The following is a 17,405-nucleotide window of genomic DNA, read 5'->3' on the forward strand; positions in this document are numbered from 1 at the left end:
GGGGGGGTACCCTGGGATAAGGGACTGGGGGGGTACCCTGGGATAAGGAACTGGGGGTGTACCCTGGGATAAGGAACTGGGGGTGTACCCCTGGGATAAGGAACTGGGGGGTACCCTGGGATAAGGAACTGGGGGGGTACCCTGGGATAAGGAACTGGGGGGTACCCTGGGATAAGGGAGTGAGGGGGACCCTGGGATAGAGACTTGGGGGGACCCTGGGATAAGCGAGTGAGGGGGACACCCTGGGTTAGGGGTCTGGGGGGCACCCTGGGTTAGGGGTCTGGGGGGCACCCTGGGTTAGGGGTCTGGGGGGCACCCTGGGTTAGGGGTCTGGGGGGCACCCTGGGTTAGGGGTCTGAGGGGCACCCTGGGTTAGGGCTCTGGGGGGATCCCTGGGATAAGGGATGTAGCCCCTGTGTGTGTGGGGTCAATGGGATAGGGACTAGGGGGACTATCCATATGGACATAGCTGCAGTGTGAGGGGACTTGGCATGGGGAAATATCTCCTGTACCGGGGGGAGGGGGTGGCTCCTGTGCGTGGGCATGGGGAAGGAAATGAGGGGCTTACCCCCGTGTGTGGGGACCGGGTATAGGAATATAGCTCCTGTGTTAAGCATCGGGATTAGGGACAGATGTCCATAGTGTGGGACAGAGGAGACTTGACATTGGGAAATAGCCCTTGTGTGAGCGGACCGGGCATAGTGAGATATCTCCTTTATGTTGGGCCCTGTGTGGTATAAGCTTTGGGTATAAGGACATATCTTTGTGTAATGGACCCGGGCTCTGGGATTTACCTCTCATGTGTGGGGTTTAGGTATGGAGACAGATGCCTTGTGCGGGCACTGAGGGTACCTGATATTGGAACTTTTCTTTGATGTGTGGACCTGACGTAGGGACATATCACCAATGTGCTGCCAAGGGGGCCCTGGTTTAGGTTCAATTTTACAGTGCGGCACATTGGAAAATATTCTTTTTTCGGGGGGGAAGCCAGATGCTTGATATTTACATCAGTGGGGTACAAAGGAAACCCAAAATAGTGATATAATACCTTTGTAGTAGATGTGCATTAAGGTGGGGACATATGGTGTGTGGTGGCCTGAGGGGTCATGCCATAGGGACAAATACAGTATAGTAGGGTCAGAAGACTTCTTTAGGGTACAGAAAGACCTTGGCATGGCACAAATTATCTTTGTGGTTTGCAAAGGGGTCTCGACTTACTGTCAAATCTTTTCTGCCAGAACAAAGCGGACCTAGCTTGTCGTGGGCAGAGTATACTTGTCATAGGGATATTTTGCATGTGTAGGGACCAAGATCGGGAATATCTCCTGTGTGTGGGAAAGAGGTCAGGGTAGATCTGGAGAAGAACCTGGCATGGGAACATTTCTTTGTTATAGAGAGTGAGAACCTGATGTGGTCACAGAGAACCTGGCATAGGCACATGAAGATGAATGAGATAAAATTGACATTGTTTATTCTTTCTCATACTCCAAATTTACAAAAATAATTGCACCCTACACTACCACCACTTCAAATCAATGAAATTACAATCCGGTGTTTCAGATTAGGTGCTAGAAGGAATCTCTTATGGAAACTTCTAATATCCGGGGTCTGGTGTTGTTTGCTATTGATGTGTTGTGGTGCCAAGATGAAAAGAACTCCTCAGAAGGTTGTAGATGCCCAGACGTCTAATGGAAGTAGAAGGCCCTCCAAATTGTGTAAATACAATCACAAAGAACCAAAATATAAAGTGGCTTTGATTTCCAGTGACTGTTATTTGTCCAGGTCTGGCTGGCTCATGCCAAGTGCTGAAAAGTATCTGACATTTCTAAGAACTCCAAAATTATGTTGCATGATCTGCAGGTAACTCATGGAATAGTCAAAGTGCACATCTAAAATTAGAAGGATTGCACCATAACTGTATGCAAGGTGTGCCAGGGAAAAGCCCTTTTTTTGTCCTAAAATAACAGAACATAACTACAGGTTGCCATGAATCATATAGGCAAAGATAAGGGCTTCTGCAACAATGATGACCCAAATATAGTTGTGCGTCCATCATTAGTATAGACTTAGAATAAAACCGCATACCATCTGTGAAGCATGGTGATGAAAATGTTACGGTCCGTGGTTACTTTGCTGTATCAGGGTCTGGGCAGCTTGCATTAATCGACCTCAGTATTCTGCATCACGTTTGGCATATTGGGCCATCTGTCTAAAAGCTGAAGTGGAACTTTTAGCACACGAGCAAATTGAGCAAAGAATAGTTCAAAAATGAGAAATGTGTAGGGACTGGTCTAGGTAAATCCCAGATTTACATTGCATTTGTTATATGAAATTTTTAGTTTAGGGAAAGAAATTTGCAAACGCAGTAACTGAAGCAGCTTTCCAATTAGTTCAAAATCTGATCAGATCAGTAGAGCAGAGGCTGGTGAGAAGTCATACAAAGTTTTTGGCCCCAAGCGTGTACATAACTGTTCACAGTAAACCATTATGACTGTTGGATTATTGAAAAAGTAATAATCCTCTTAGATTGTAAATTCTTCAAGACAGGGTCCCCTCCACTTCCTGTGTCACTATTTGTATCTGTCATTTCCAACCCCTACCTAATGTACAGCGCTGCGTAATATGTTGGCACTATATATTGTTTAATAAAAATAATAATTTCCATGGGCTATATATATTTTTCCACGTGACTGTATATGGTAGACAAAGTGATTCTGGTGCATGGAAAACATTAGAAAGTTTTCTGTATTACAATGGAAATGAGTGCGAGAACTTGTGGAGAAAATAAATAGACAGCTTTTACAACACCATGGTATATGAGAGAAGCATAGGGACCTATCTATACGTGACAGGAATTAGGGATTGTGATAAGTGGAGAGCAGTGAAAGCTAGGACATTGCTTTTGAAGCATAAGGCATGTTGTCTTATTTTGTATCAGGGCAATGAAAGGTCCTTGCATATGGAGGTACCGGGAGGACATAGGAGCACGTGGGACAGAATGTGAGCTGTTGTGTCCATGGTGGAGCGGTCTTGGTACAGTGTTCAACCCAGAATTTTTTTTATGCTCGGTGGGAAGAATTTGTAGGCAGGTGGCATCCCCTGTATTGTGACCCAACTCTTCAATAAACAGGCGGGTGGTTACTAGAAAATACCGGGTGGTGCGCCCTGCTAAAAGTGCCGGGGAGAATGCCAAGTTGGATAGTTACATCTTTATTGTATGGATCCAGAACCAGATTGGGAGAGATGAACCTGCTTTTTGTACGTATAAGCATTTGGTGTTCTTTATTAGTCCCAGATAGAAGACTTTGTGTCTTCTGTTGGATATGCTGTAGCATGTATAGTGTTAGTGACTTGTACCGCAAAATATTTACATGAAGGTCCGGCTTTGGTGTAAAGATTTCTAGAAGAAAGTCGGTGTTGAGTATGTAGCAAAGATCTGGGTGGTGACAACTTCATGTATGGACTTGACTGGGGTATGAAGAAGTAAAGAGATGGGGGGGAGATGTGTTCAGATATCCTGCAATGAAGGATTCATTGGATTCATTGGATTTTGTGTGTCAGCAAACAATGGTGCTGAAAGTAAGGAGAGATCTTGGTCTTGTTTCAACCCCAACAAGAGATGCAATGTCAGTGGAGCTCTTGGATGGTGCAAAGTTGGGAGCCGTTTGTTATACGATGGAGGAAAATGTATGAGGAGTTTTTTGGGTATGGGCATTGGTTGATAGGGCTGTAGTATGGATGGAGAAGGGATCTTGGCCCTACTGGAAATAAATATATGTTGGACTAAAACAAAACAAATGGTTGTAAACCTAGTGCAAAAGAGTAGAATGGAGTATGAGAAAAGAAAGTTGGAGTGACTTTGGCTAGGTAAACACTATAATGCAATATTTGTTGTTAGAAAACGAACGATTATTCACAAATATTTTGAACGTATATCCTATTGTGCACAATTCTGTACATGCTGAAACGATCAAACGCAGAACATTCAAATATAATCCACCAATATTGTACACACACTAGATACGATTGTTTGAAGGATGCAGGAAGTGACATGTACAGGAGAAAGTGTATCGCAGAACAATCCACATTCCCTGAACGACCGTACATAAAATAGATGGCGAACGATCGTCGCCCAATCAGATCCGCTGGGGCGGTCGTTTGTTTCCAGCGACATTCCTTGTTCACTCTTTTATCGGACGATCAGACGTTAGCTGTTAAATATTGCACGTGTGTATGTAGCGTTTGGAACTGCGGTGTGTGGTGGGCAACAAGAGATCTGGGTTCAGATGAGTGGGGTAAGATACAGATGAGGGGTAAGATATGGTGTGGTAATGCCTGGATAGGATAGGCAAAGGAGTATTATAAAACACTAACAAAAGGGAATAGTAAGGTTGGCATTTGTGATTTATAAGCACTTTAATGAATCTTTCCTAGATTTCTGGTTTTATTTATTCATTTTTGCAGTTCATGATTTAAAAAACATTACTAGCTATTATATTATTGTTGCTTTCCAGATTTTTCTATGCAGTTCATGAACAGCATAACATGAGTATAGTTAAATGAATTCAATCTGTCCTCGTATCTGTCCACGTCTAATTTTCAGTTGATTCCTCCAGGAGGTTCCTAGCAATAATGTGATTTGTATAGGATGTGAGGAATCTTTGGGTTTAAATGTGCTTGTTTCTTAAGAATCTTAAAATATGTCTAATGCCAATATTAATTTAATTGGTATAGCAGGGTCCTCTCCTCCTTCTGTGTCAATGCCTATCTGTCTGTCATTTTCTACCCTTATTTAATGTACAGCGCTATGTAATATGTTGGTGCTATATAAATACTGTTTAATAATAATAATTGTGCTCTTTTCTGTTTTCCATTAAGGAGTTTTCCCTTCACTTTTTGTCTTGGAATGAAACAGAAAGTAAGGGAAATCTTCCCTCCATTGTAACCAAGTTGTCACATTGAAAGGATTACCTCTGATTTACTGAAAACTCACACTTTTTTATTTTTTTTTATTTTACATTATCCTGGAAACAATGGTTATAACAGAGAAAGTGAATTTTCTTAGATAAACTTTAACTCCACAAGTAACTCTTTCCTAAGTGGGAATAAATTTGGCTTTGGATGCGATTGAACCTATGGATTGTGTACTTTCTTTCCCCTTCCTGGGAATTCTTTGGTAAAGATTAGACTTCTATAGAGAAAGATGGCTGCAGAGTCTGTGTTTTGGGGATTTACTGTTTACTTTGCATGCTCAGCTCAACATTGCCTGTCCTTTTCTGCAATAATGACTTGCCTGATCGCAAAGTGAGACTTTAGTTTAGTTAAAGACTATATTTTTTTGCTTCTTTGGAAAGTGTAGTGAAGCTTCCATTTGCATTTGGTGGTAGGGCTGTTTGTACCGTAGCATTGGTGCCATAATGAGCATCTTGTGTGCTATACAATGGGTGCAGTGATAGGTGCTCTTCCTCTAGGAATCCTCAATACCACAGTAAAGTTACACTTTGTGTCTTCTGGCTTTTTTTGACACAGTTGTTGCAGCGTGCCTCAAATTTCTCAGCTGGACTGTTTTTCTAACTTTTAGAAACGGTCAACTCACATATGCATTTTGAGTGTGTTGAACCACACCATTCAGATGACTCAAATGGGGAAAAATGTATGTTGACAGGGTGATATATTGCTGCTCTGAAAACAATGATAAACTAAACTCTTCTCGACTGAATAAGACGTTGGTGAGTATTCCTTTCTACCTGATATCTAAATACACTCAAAAACTTTTTCAGGTGAGAAGGTGAAGGTTTGCAAATGTGGAGAAAGGTTAGTAAAGGCTTTCAGTAGGGGTAAATGCTTACTGAGCTATTGAATGGCCCGTTTCTACAGCTTGCTTTGTGTATTTGCCTAGCCCTAATTCCTGGATAATTGCCAGTGTATGTCCAGCTTTGCAGAGATGTTTGTTTAGGCCAAACAAGTGCAGACTTGACATTTCAATTTTGGGTAGATGTCAGTGGATTGAGATGTCCACTAGAATTTTGTTTTCTGGATCCAACCTGCCACAGTTTTGCAAAGAACTCCAGTGGGCATGGCGTCCTAAGACAGGGGTGTCAAACTCAATTCTGGCCCGCACTGTAATTATATTTGTCCCTCAAGAAAACAGAAGCAAACTTCTACTAGAGCTGGCCCGCTGCTAGACAGCGCATGCACTACTAATACTACAAATCCCAGAATGCTCTGCTGGCACATCAATCAGGGCCCACAAGCGTCCCCGCCTCTGTTGACATTTATTAGCAACCTTCCTCAATTTTATATATTTTTTCAATAAAGATCAATGTTGGCCCACAGTGTATTTGAGTTTGACACCCCTATCCTAGGAGAAATAAAGTTTTGTCAGAACAAATGCCTTGCGGTTGCTCATTTATGGACAGCGCTCCCCCTGGTGGCACCCGTAACCCTCTTGGAAGAGCATGGGAATGATGGGATGATGGGAAGCAGTTGAACAGCTGGGACAGTTCATTTATCTGACAGCTCAATATCCAAAGCTCGGTGTGGTCCGGCTATAGAAGAAAACCACCAAACAAACCAATTTAGAGCAAAGGTTTCTTCCAGCTTTGAGCTGTGAAAGTCAGGCCATTTAAATTCAATTTTTTGTGCAGTTATATCAAGGTTTAGCATGTTTGGGTGCATAGGTATTCAAATAATCTTGTTCCATTGATGGGCCTCCTGAAACTTGTCAGCTAGGTGGTCAATAATGGCCAGAGGGTAACCAGTGATTATCCCAATATAATCTAGTTATCACCGATTGGGGGCTCCGGCTATTTATGGAACAGAATGGTTGTCCTGCTTGTTGGTTTAAGGGAAAGGATCTGTGTATTGAGGCGTATCAAGATTGGCGCTTTGAGAGCAGATGGTTTCCTTCTTTTTGTTCTTTGAAGGTTTTTTCTTTTTTGACTATCTCTGGCCAACTTAACCTCCCTGGCGGTAAGCCCGAGTAAGACTCGAGGTGAAAAAAACCTGCTGAAAATGGTAACCCCTGAGTCACACTTCTGCTCGATAAAAAAGTAAAAAAAAAAACTGGTCCCATCGGCGTCCTCCAGGGTCCTGCCATTCTCTGGCCTCTTCCTCGATCTGTCCCCCAGGGAATGCGCTGACGTTCCCCGGGAGTTCCTGGTGACGCCGGCTGGTACGGATGCCGCTAGGGGTGTGGCGGGAATTTCAAATTTTGTGTTGCATTGGGTACAAAATAACAAATAATCAATGCAGTACAATGAATTTCTATGACTAAAACTATTGCAATGACTTTCATTAAAATTTATTTTACAGTATAGTGAAGTTGAAATACAAAATCATGTCAGTTTATTAAATGTATTTATTTTTTAATTTATTTTTTTTACATGATTTTGTGTTTCAAACTTTATTATGCTCATACTAATATATTATACTGTAAAATCATGAAAAACAATGTACCTATAAATCCGGACTTATTTTGGACCTATAAATCCGGACAGAAATGAACAGCCCAGAAGGTTAATGTCCATAATCCATACAGCAGAAATATGTAAACCCTAGAGTTACTGTAGATGTTGCTAGAGGTTCCTTCAGCAATTAGCATATTAGTACCTCTTGGGTTAGCTTAGGTGGCCTTTTTGGATATTTGTGAGGGTGACATTCTTCTTAATGGCCAACAATGTAAGAGACGTGACTGAAACAAATGGGAGGGTTCAAACATCAAAACCTTCCAGCTGGATTGGAACAATAGCGGGAATTAAAGCAGGGAGATTCCTTTATCAAAGCAACAGCCAATACAATACTAACTATCTTTTTATTATTAATAAACAGGATTTATTTGGCGCCAACATACTATGCAGAGCTGTACATTAAATAGGGTTTGCAAATGACAAATATGGACAGTGACACAGGAGGAGGAGAGGACCCTGCCCCTATAACCTTACAATCTTTATACAAAATCTTGAGAGAAAAATGGATATTGTCATTGCTGACCTTTTTATAAATGTTGGCAATTTGCTTGTCAGGCTGATACTAAGATTTCGACACTCTCTAAATTGTCGATCTGGCACAGGTATGCAGTCAAACAAGGTCAACTCCTTCTTTGCATAATTTCCAGGTCCAAATTTAATGTGTTTTTACATATGAAAGGCCTGGATGTGTCAAGTCCTCTCTTTGTTCCAGGGGGTTGACAAATTCAAGTGACAGAGCTTGCCATAAGGTTTCTGGTTTTACTTACCTTACAAGAATTAAGGAAAACCTGAAGATCCTTAATGGTAACATCAACAAACGTTAACATTATCCAAGCAGTATCCACCCATTGCTTTCCTAAAAAGCTGTAGAATTTCATTAGCTTGTGTCGTCAGCGGCATATCTGTAATGAGGCGTCCTAAAGCTTCCTTACCCCTGACTTCTTCTAGTCTCAAGAAAAGTGAGATTTGAAGTCATTACCGTGCTGCGGAGGAAGTTGCAGGACAAGTTTGTCGGTTTCTGCTTGCTCTACCCCCTTTGCTGCTGCTTAATTATTCTCTCAGGATTCATCCAATGAGATGACCACCTCGATACAGACAACACAAGGCGGTCAGGATCCCTGCAGGCAGTGACTAGTTATGTTTCTTCCAGCTTGCCTTGTTTTGGTCACCACTTCCATAGGTCATGTCCTGTTTAAACTAATAGCCAGGAAGTAACAGTTTGCATGTGTTGTCAGGCCAGCAGGTTTTTAGACCTGCATGCTGTTTTAGGTAAAACATATCAAACATGGATGAAAGGAATAACCAGGACAGCCTGGATTTATTTTCATATCTGTTTTTGTTTTAAAACTTTAAATCAAACTTGTGAACTATACCTGTGGTATTCACTAATTTGCAACTTATCATTGTTGGTGTCCAAGGGATGCTTTTATTCTCTCTTTAAAATACATTGAGCTGTTACACTAAACAGGGATGCAGAGGTTTTCTTTTTCGGTGTAGTGTTGGACAAATTCAATTTTTTCTAGCCTTTCAATAGATTATTAATTGCCTAAAATATGTTTAAGTGCATCTCCTATGGCTGGAAAGATTGCTGCTTTATTTTCTGGCTACATTGCATGTGTACATTTTTAAAACCTGAATATTTTTGGCAATATGGATTGATGGTACTTCTGTGCAAAATTTAATTTAGGTAACTGGGTACTTTAGATAGAAGTCTCCCTGAGAATGTTGGTGAGAGACGTTCCTGCATTTTTTATTTCTGGTGCTTCCGATGTTTATAGCAAAGGTTAGGCTACGTACACACGTGCAATACTTGTCTTTGTAAAAAAACATTTATCGACTGATCATTCGAGAATCTTTGTGCACTTTTTTTTGTTAATGACGCAGATGTCGCTGGAAGCCAAACGACCGTCCTGGCCGATCCGTTTGGGCGACGATCGTGTTGTGTGTACAGTCGTCTAGAGATGGTGTATGGTTCTATGGTACACTTTCTCTGGTACACATAACTTTCTGCATCATTTAAACTATTGTATCTGATGTGTGTACAATATTGGTGGATTATATTTGAACGATCGTATCGTTACAGCATGTACAGAATCGTGCACTATATTAACGTTCAAAATATTCGTTAACGATCGTTGATATGTCATTAGCTTTCTAACAACAAATTTTTTTTATTTAAATTTTTTTAACAAGTTTTCTCTGAGGATATTGAGCTTTAGAACTGTCAGAAGCAATAGGGATTGCTGTCAGTTGGCTGTCATATTGGGGTGGAATTAAAGCACTTTTCTTGTTTTAAAGTTAAAAATCTCCCACCATTTTTTTCTTCTATCCTGGTGACATCTTTGTGGGGGTTTTAAGTAAGCATATGCAAATTAGGCAATTTTGTTTAGCTAAAAATATGTGTTTGTGCATATGTGACCACTGCCGATCATTCATTGATCCGGAGTGATGATCCATGAATGACTTCAGGTGACCGCTGTACACATGTCCGATTCTCATTCGAGATAAGCATGACCGTTTGTCTAGGAGGATAACCACCCGATGTGTATACAAAGATTTAGGTCACAATGCTATACTTAACATAGCTTTTCTATGTAGTAGTGTGCTGGGATATGAGGGGTTCTTATCTGTCTCCACAACTAAGCTACAATTTGGAATTAACCGATCTCTCTGATCATACTGGTGAGAGTTATCTGCGCATAAATAAAACTTGCAACTTACCGGTGGTAAGAACAGATAAATGTGTATTGTGGAGATTCTTCACCTGAATGTAGGGTTTAAATGTGTGCAGTAATTGGCTGACAAACCTCTGGAAAGCCTGTAAAATCCTCATGTACGGATTTCCAGACATTTTCACGTACCGCAGATAAAATTATCATACATTAGAACAAATTGTAAGCAGACAGGTTCATTATTGCAGAAAATGCCAGTGATGTCTGTTCTGCAATAAAAAAAAATGGCCTGTTCAAAATCTGTGCGCATGTGCAGATTGGCATATGACGGGCAGCACGGTGGCTCAGTGGTTAGCACTCTGGCTTTTGCAGCGCTGGGTCCCAGGTTCCAATCTCGACCAGGACACTTTCTATATGGAGTTTGCAAGTTCTCCCCGTGTCTGCATGCGTTTCCTCCAGAATCCCAAAAAAACATGCAGTTAGGTTTATTGGCTTCCCCCTAAAAAAAACTGACCTTAGACTACGTTAATGACATATGACTATGGTAGGGACATTTGATTGTGAGCCCCTTTGTTAGTGACATGACTATGGACTTTGTACAACGCTACGTAATATAATGGTGCTATATAAATACTGTGTAATATTAATAATAAGTTCCAGCATACTCCAGCATCCAGCATGACCAAAAGATCCAGGTCTGGGTGAGGGTGGTGCCGCTCATGGCCGAGCATGTGAGTTTTATCATTTATTATTAAACAGGATTTATATAGCGCCAACATATTACGTAGTGCTGTACATTAAATATGGGTCGCAAATGACAGATACAGACAGTGACACAGGAGGAGAGGACCCTGCCCCAAAGAGCTTACAATCTATTAAAGAATTGCAATCGGTTAGTTTATATTGCAGAAGGGACTTTGCTTTTTTTTTTTCAATGAACAAACCTGCCTGCTTGCAACTTTTTAGTAGTTCTGCTTTGAGATTGAGGGGGAAAAGGTGCTTTTTTTTTTTTACCTGCAACAAAGTTCAGTTGTACAATTGTTGCCGTGTGGAGAGTGTAAAAGTTTATGGGAAATTCTGAAGATATTACAATCTGAAACGTTACATACGTGGAAGACGTCTCTCTAAAGCCAATAGCCATTTTGAGTCTCCAAGGCGTCTGTGTGAATGTCAGAATTGCTTCCTATTACATAACATGAACGTTGGGACAAATTCATTAACTCTGTAAAATGTACTCGTCTTGCTGGTGGTCAGGAATGATTAGCTCTGAGTGTTTGTCTTTGTGGAATAGAATAAATCTGGCATATTATGGTTTTGTGGTTCGCTCTGGTCTATCTTTTAAAGCTTTTCAACCCACCAAGATTACCCCGGAGTAGCTATTTAGTCTCTGTGTATGTGAAACGTTCTGGTTCTGAAGTGAGGACATGTCATTACATGATATGCTGTATACAGTATGGCATGTCTTTTGTTTTATTTTTTTGCTTTGTTGAGTTTTAAAGCAGATTTGTCGCCTGCACTGCGCATTTCTTCAAACATGTCTTTGCATACGTATATCTAATGGGAGAAATGTGTTTCATGTCTTTGCAGATCTTCCTACTGACCAGTATGTTGATGTACCGTGAGCTGTGGATATCCCTATTTAATGTATAGCTCTGCGTAATTACTTGGTGCTATATAAATCTTGTTTAATATTAATGATAATAGGGATTATAGCAGGGGTTCCTTGAAGAACTTAATGTTCTATCACCACATTTAAACACTGGGTAAAGGTACCTTTGGGGTTGTGGGTGGTTCTTATACTCTCCTTTCCCCAATTTGTAAAATGCAGTGACTGATGTCCTCCTTTTACTGACCTCATCCTGAAGTATGCCAAGCAGCCCAAATTTCCTGTAAAGATGGGCAGCATGGTGGCTCAGTGGTTAACACTCTGGCCTATGCAGCGCTGGGTCCCAGGTTCGAATCTCAGCCATGGAGTTTGCTCTCCCTGTGTTTGCGTGGGTTTCCTCCCACAATCCAAAAACATAGTTAGGCTTCCTCTCAAAACTGTCCAAAGACTGTATTAAAGACATATGACTATGGTAGGAAAATTAGATTGTGAGCGTCTTTGAGGGACATGACTATGGATTTGTACAGCGCTGCTTAATATGTCAGTGCTATATAAATACTGTGTAATAAAAAGATACTGCAGCTTGGTGCATGACTAGAAATTTGGGTTACTCAAAATTCTGGCCTAAGAACGGTGATGTCACCCTTGCCTATGCAATTCTAGGGAAAGGTAAATATATTATCCTTTCCCCCCATGGGTATTTTTTACAGCTTTTTTAGGCAACCTTTTCAAAGAGGTCTTTAGGCTTTTCTAGTACAATCCCTTATCTGCTGAACTCTGAAAACCTTTTCTGACCTGAGATTCGGGGCTTGCACTAAAGTTCCCTTTTAATACATCTCCGAGCTTAGAAAATAGTAATGCCGGCTTGACATTCATGTGGAATCTAAGAATTACTATGGCTTGGGGAATAACTAAATTTTTCCTCACCGGTAGCATACCTGCACAAGTTTTACGATCTGTTGGGTATCTCCAGCGTTCTTGGATTTTCAGCATGACCGGACAGGGCAAATTACATGTCATTAGCAGAGCTTAGTGATGTCTGCATTTCCTGCTTCCACGTCTTTTCTTCGTCTCTGTTTTGAGAGTGTTTGAGTATTCGTTGGGTTTACATTCACTGCGTGATGTTTTTTTTTTTTTTTTTTAATGATATGTGGAAGGAACACCATTCACTATCCAAATCTAAAAAGGGAAAAGTAAAAACAAAAGTACATTTTTGTAAAGGTTTCAGGGAAATGCTGCACTTTTTCTCAGTCTCACAGGCTTACATTTTCTGCATATTGATACTTCACTAAAACATTGGGTGTTTATTTTGGTGTGCCAGCTTTCCCCCCCATGCTTGCCACAATGTAACAATTAGCTTGCACCCTCTGCTAAAAATGAATTCTCTAACCCCTTCTCACTATTAGGGGTAGGGCTTTGCATACACTTTAAACTTTGTGCATTGCGCAGGGCTTGCAATTGTTTGATTTTCAATTTTCTGCAAGCCTAATGTAAAGATTTGCAGAGCCTCTAGAATCGAGGTAAATCGGCTACTGAGTTTACTCGAACTGCTGAAAGAGATTCTGACACTTGAAGAAGTTTTTCTGCAAAAGGCAACTTCTAACTTTCCTGTGCAGCAGCTGTTGAGTTCTCATGACTTCATCAGGATCTTTGACATCGAATGCTTCCTGTTGTGTTGGACGCCCAGTTACCCTGCCTGGCTTTTTGGTTCTGTCTGCTGACCCCTATGTCGCAGTCATTAGGTAGGGGCTGGTGAGAAGAACTACAACACACATGGGGTAACCGCCTGCCCACGTTTCCACTTCACATCATCATTTTCAATACATGCAATACATAGACATTATTCTTGTACACCCATCATGTGACACAAAGCCTAGGCAATGATCACATGGTGCCTGACTACCTGGGGCATTGTGTTTGTTTCACCCAATTAGAGATTGGATAGTGTAATATTTGGTGTCAGACAAACTTGTGATGTGAGAGGATGAACAACACACAGTCTGCATAGATAAATAGAAATTAGTCTTTTCAACCCTAAAGTGTGTGTAGATGGGGTTTTATTTTGTTAGTAATGGATGAAGCGGTAAACTTCCTCAATTTTTTCAATGAATTTCACGTTTGGCCCCCGACTTGGTCTAAGTTTTTAATTTCAGCCCTCTCTGTATTTGAGTTTGACACTCCTGATCTAGGCCTAGTGCCTAACCTTGAAGCATTGTAGCATTGCTTATACAGAATGCATTGCCCCATGGTCATGTCAAGGAAAGACTTGAGGTACCCTATTCCATGCAAGTCAACAAACCACTAATCCAGACAAATCTGAAACTTAACCATTCATCCCACACTGATTCTGGAACCCCATTAGCTAGCTGTTTGGGAATAACTATGCTGCAAAACAAACACGCTACTGCTAGCTCCATGCCGTATCGAACAAAAAAAAACCTTAACTATGAAAGTGTCAATAATAACCGTTATACATCTGCAGATTCAAGCTGTGCATTAATATTTGCGTTGCAGAAAAATGATGCTCTTAAGACTAGAGAAACCAACCAACAATCAAGTTAATGTAAACACTAAGCATTACCTACTTTTGTTTTACTTTGTTAAATTCACCACTGAAAGTGTTTTGTTTGATAAGCGTATAAAAAAACCTGTTGATCCTGTTGGAGATCCATTGAGCTGTCAACACACGTTGCCAGTGTCTTATTAGCCCTGCCCAGGTTACTAAAAACCATTTCTATTCTGTATTATAGAGGGAATGTGCTGTAGTCCTTCCTGGGTTCCCAGTCACAGGCATAGGAGATGTGGCCTAAGGACAGAATCGACAATAAAGAGAAAATAATGCAATCCTCATATCTAAGGATTTGTCATTCGGTTGTTACAAAGTGGAAATAATTTGCACCACAAATATTAGCATTGCGTGGTCAGTCGGAGTATTTTGCACGACCTGCAGTATCATCTGTTTATCTTCTCACCAGACTTTGAAAACACTCTGTGTTTTTTTTGATGCCCAAATTTATTTCACCTGCTAAAATCAGAAATTTTTTCGACTGTACTGGAATCGTAATATATAAAAAAAAAAAAAAAAGCAAAGGCAGGCATAGAAAAGCGTTGGCGGTCGGCTTCCTACATTGCGATTGCTAATCCTCGAAGCGTCTGTTTTTTTTTTAAAGTAATGTGTTATATTGTGTGTGAAATGAGATTGATGTGTCATTCTAGAAGCTGTGACTCTGGTGTTTTACTATCTCCTTGCTGAGGAGACATTGTGTTTCTTGAATTGTGGCTGACTCTGCAAAGTGCATCTTCATTAACAAGTCTTCCATGATTAATTATATATCGGCGGGTCTCAAATTCCATTCAGATTCTCTCTCGTGATGCTCGTATCGTTTTTTTTTTTTTTTTTAAGAATTGAAGGGGGCCTGTTTGTAAAAGGGCGAGCAATAAGCCGTTTGTTTTTTTCAGGTCAGTTGCCATTGATAGTCATTTGGCTATCTGTAAGGGTGACATTCTTCCCACTGTGCTGCAATATGAGGCATTCTTCCTACTGACCACCACACTAATATACTGTGAGCTATAGATATAGCAGGGGTTTCCTGAGGACCTGAAGGGTTGATAAAGGCTGCTATAATTTCTCGTGCACATGTTTTGTTTCTTTGAAGATGCTATAGGTAGGAAAAAAAATTGATCTGCTAGTAAACTCCAAACTCTCCCCTCCTATTGTTTGATACTTCTCCCATCTCCTAGATTGTAAGCTCTTCTGGGTGAGGTCCCCTCCTCCTTCTGTGTCACTGTCTGTATCTGTCTGTCATTTGCAACCCCTATGTAATGTACAGTGCTGGGTAATATGTTGGAGCTATATAAAACCTGTTTATTATTAATTAACTTGTTTGAGCTGACAACACTGCAAGGAAATTCTAAAGAGTGTTGTCATCCCTGCTTACTTTTTTCTTGCTGGACTGCAGTACAAGTTTTCTGTACATCATGGAGAGTAGTCCAGAAGATAGGAACTGTGCAGAACTGATAACTCCCTTGTTTATTCAGTGCATCAAATAAGTTTTACTAAATATTAGTAATAAACCAGATTTATATAGCGCCAACATTTTACCTAGCGCTGTACATTAAATGGGGCTTGCAAATGACAAATGGTGACACAGGAGGAGAAGAGGACCCTGCCCCAAAGAGCTTACAATCTAGGAGGTGGGGGAATTGCCACACACTATCTTCAAATCACCTTGTTCTCTCAAACAAGAACTTATAAAAGATCACTGGATTTCTGGCAGATCACCTGGTAGTTTTCTGTACTTTAAGTGTTTTTTTTAGGAATAAAGGGGCAATTTCTAGTTAGACTTTGTGCTTTTAATCCAAGGACGGTGCAGGGGATGCAGAAACATAACTCATGCTCTGTGCTGACCTTTAAGAATTGTGTTTGTTTCCATGACTTCAAGGAACTTCGAAGAAAATTCTAATGAAAATTTGTTTTTAGCAACTTTAAAGTAGAATTAAGTTTCCACTTTAGCATCACTCAAGTTAATATTGCAGAAAGGGGACAGGCGATGTCTCTTCTATAGGTATTCTGACCTGCCTGATTGCTATCCATCTGGCTGCAGCCATCTCTCTTCTTATTGCACAAGAATCTTATTTTTTTTAATTCATGAAGCTGTAGGTTTTGGCAGTAATAAACACCTGGTGGCTTAGTGGTTAGCACCATAGCCTCACATTGCTGAGGTCTCAGGTTCAGTTCCCACCAGGGATGCTATCCGCACGTTATTCTCTTGTTTGTCTGGGTTTCCTCTCGCTGCTTTGGCTTCCGTCCACACTGAAAAATATATACCAGTCGTATGGTTGGCTTCTACCCAACATTTGGGCCAAGTATGTGTCTGACAGTTGTAAGGTACCCTGGGGTGGTGATCAGCTCAATGTTCTCTGCAATGGAATTAGAATGTTATTTTATTTTATTAAATAATATTAGATTAAGATTTCAGTATTTGTAGACTTTGGGTAATCTTCTTCACCTCCTATCATTTAAATACATTTATTGAATAGGATAAAATGTGACCAATGAAAACCGCTGGGTGATTTGGATGTAAATTTGAGTTGGTGGGCCAGGGTGTTGAAGGCTTTGCTGTATATTATCATTGCACATGCATAACTTTTCATGGTGGTCCTTTTCTGATGCTCACCCATGCAACAAGGCCATGCTTAATATCGCACGAACCATATTGCTGCAAAAGCCAAGTACCCCGAGTGCAATATTAATGTGTTGTGTCCTGCTAGGGAGATTTCCCTTGTGTCCTGCTAGGGAAGAATATCCCTTAGAGATATTTTTCCTTATTCTCGTATAAGACAGAAAATAACCACTAGAAATTATTCTTTAATTAAAGATTTTACTTTTTTGGCAACTAGACCCAACATATACTCATTCGATCACTGGTGCTGCCATCTTTTTCCTTCCCTTCATAATTCCGACCTATGGACATCTTGATTCCTCAGGTTAAAGAAACACATGCTCAGGATTTCATTCAGGCCCAGAACCCCCAGGGGAATTCGGGATGTGTCCGGTTATCCTGGCAGCAGTAGTCAATTTTACCATCTATCAGGCAGGTAGGAATGCTATTTGCAGAACGGATGTTGGCTATCCCTTTCTTCAATAAAGCCCTGCCT

The 17,405-nt window shown here is 40.7% G+C and overlaps 1 protein-coding gene across 6 annotated transcripts in view; it reads left to right on the forward strand.

The window, feature by feature from the left end:
* Positions 1-17,405, forward strand: part of BCL9 (BCL9 transcription coactivator) — a 143,486-nt gene that overhangs the window by 93,909 nt on the left and 32,172 nt on the right. The gene's annotated exons all lie outside the window — the stretch shown is intronic.

This window comes from Pyxicephalus adspersus, chromosome 1 (assembly GCF_032062135.1).
Source record: "Pyxicephalus adspersus chromosome 1, UCB_Pads_2.0, whole genome shotgun sequence".
Taxonomy (NCBI): Eukaryota; Metazoa; Chordata; class Amphibia; order Anura; family Pyxicephalidae; genus Pyxicephalus; species Pyxicephalus adspersus.